The sequence below is a fragment of the Benincasa hispida genome, chromosome 9 (assembly GCF_009727055.1).
Source record: "Benincasa hispida cultivar B227 chromosome 9, ASM972705v1, whole genome shotgun sequence".
Taxonomy (NCBI): domain Eukaryota; kingdom Viridiplantae; phylum Streptophyta; class Magnoliopsida; order Cucurbitales; family Cucurbitaceae; genus Benincasa; species Benincasa hispida.
In genome coordinates, this window is record NC_052357.1 from 55,369,918 (window position 1) to 55,372,253 (window position 2,336).

A 2,336-nucleotide genomic window follows, 5' to 3' on the forward strand; every position below is an offset into this window, starting at 1 on the left:
TATTATTATCGTCAGGTAGATGTAGCATTTCCACTTTCTTAGCTTTTTCAGAAAAATTCAATCTCATTACTGAGGGAGAGAACTTAAAACAAAAATCAATTTCATTTGTTCCCTTCAAAGATCAATTAAACTATCGTAAGTTATCTCCTTTCAACCATAAAAAAGCAATTGATCAAAATTTGAAAATGAAATATAGAAAGAATTAGATTTGAATAAATAAAATAACAAACACACCTAAATTTTCCCATTTTGTTGAATACCTCATTCAATCTGCCAAATAATCATAAAATACAGTAAGTCTTGGCACCTCACCAAGCTCAATTGTCGGTTTCATCCTATTCTTGGTTCATCTTCTTTCAGCAAGAGCCTTGCAGTACAAAGAAACCAAAAAGAAAAAGACAAGGTTTCTCCTCAACTTCAGGCTAAATGGGAGATATACAAGAGAATTAAACCCAAATCAAGAAACCATGAATGACGTACTGATTCTTATTATCAAAAATGTTGGGAACAAGTAAAAACTAACATAACAGCTACCTTAATCGCCTCTTGGGCAGCTCTTCGTTGCCTTTGCCTGCATATCGTTCGTCCAAAAGCAACAATCTAGTTGAAACCCATCCATTTTCCACCCTTAACCCATCTTCCCAACAATCCCTTCATATCATCTACTTCAGTTTTCCTCACTTCCACAACTTCCACAACGAAAAAAATTCACTTTACCCATTCTCTTATCCCATCATCCTCTCCCTTCTTTCCTTCTTCTTTCCTTCCTTTTCTTCGGCCTTGACCATTTTCGCCAAATGCCTGAAGTTCACAATATCCTTTTGAATCAAACAGTTTTCACTAGCCCTTTCCCTGACAACACGGGACTTATTAGGCTTCCCATCGCCCAGCTTTCCCATAAATTTCTCCCGGTCAAACGAATCCCCCAATACCAATTTCATCTCCATTCATCGAAATAACTACCAATTTCTGCTCTCCCACAAAGCTCACCAATTCGGCTCCACCTCACGCCGGGAACTCTTAGCAATGTTGTGAATCCGTGGCCAATTCAAGAGATGGCCACGCAGGCCGATTCTCAAAGCTCGAAACAGCCCACTCTGGAAAAGAACTCGGAAGTGCAAACGATGTCGAAAATTCGAGTATAAAGGCATCTTCATTCGGAATAGGCTTTCTTCACTTCTCCTCGTTTTGCAAATGCTTCCCTCTCCGGGAAATTTCGATTAGGGTCTTGAGAAGAGGTTGAGAATGACTTCGAATGGGGACTGTCCGGAAAAACCGATGGAAATGGATTGGACACCTTGCGCAAGACGAAGGTCCCATAGGAGAAAACTTTTTGGTCTGAAGAAACTCGTGAATTTGGGGTGGACTGTGGTTGAGGAAAACCGGTGAGGTGAAGTAATCGGGGAGAAAATGCTTCTGGGGGATGATTGAACTTCGGGGTGCGAAGGCTATGAGAGGAAACGACTGCGGCTCTTGAAGAATTAGCTTTGTAACCATTTAAATCCTCATTGCGCCGAGCGACTAGAACGGCGACAAAGCAATTTAGAAAGAAGAAACTACGTGGCGGCGGCCGGAAAGTTGAACGGTTGAAGAAGATAAAGTAATGAACCAACACTCGATGAACGTTTAAGCTTTGAAGCAGTTTCTATCTGTAGGGGCGCATTTACCGTAATGACCGTATTTAATACAACGATAAAATAAAAAATCCACTCTCTTTAAACTTTAATCGTTTAGAAGACAAAATAATAATAATAATAAATCTAATTGAAACCTTAAATTTTAAAATTTGTAATAATTAGATACATTAATTTTTAAAAGATGTATGATCACACAAAGTTAATTATTGTCTATTTTAATTTTTTAACATTTTTCAAATTGATTTTTTGAAATCAATTCAACAAAAAAATTAAAAAATTGAGAACCTATTATACATTTTTTAAAGTTTATAAAACTCTATTAAATACAAATATAGAAGTTCCTAAGTTAAATTTCTAACATTATAATTTCATTTGTGCCCCAACATAAATTCCTAAATCCGCTATTGATCATTGTTGAATTTAGTAGCCGGTGACTATTGTAGTTTTGAAGAAATGTGGATTGTGAAGGACAAGGAGGTGTGGCATGGTAATTTAAACATAATTTGGTAATGATGGAACAAAAAGGCTATTTTAGGGTGTTGACTGTGGTGTCCTCTTGAATTATCAGTAAAACAGCTCAAAGAAATGGGGCTCTTCTGTAAGAAAAAAAATGACACTTTGAAAGCCACAGGAAGAAAGGAACCAAATTCAAGTCATTATGGATTGCAAAGGGATGGTCTTTGATTTCCAGATTCTACA

General features: G+C 37.0%; 1 pseudogene; it reads right to left on the reverse strand.

Moving 5' to 3' along the window:
- Positions 1-986: 986 nt before the first annotated feature.
- On the reverse strand, positions 987-1,497 carry LOC120084798 (annotated as a pseudogene).
- Positions 1,498-2,336: the final 839 nt, after the last annotated feature.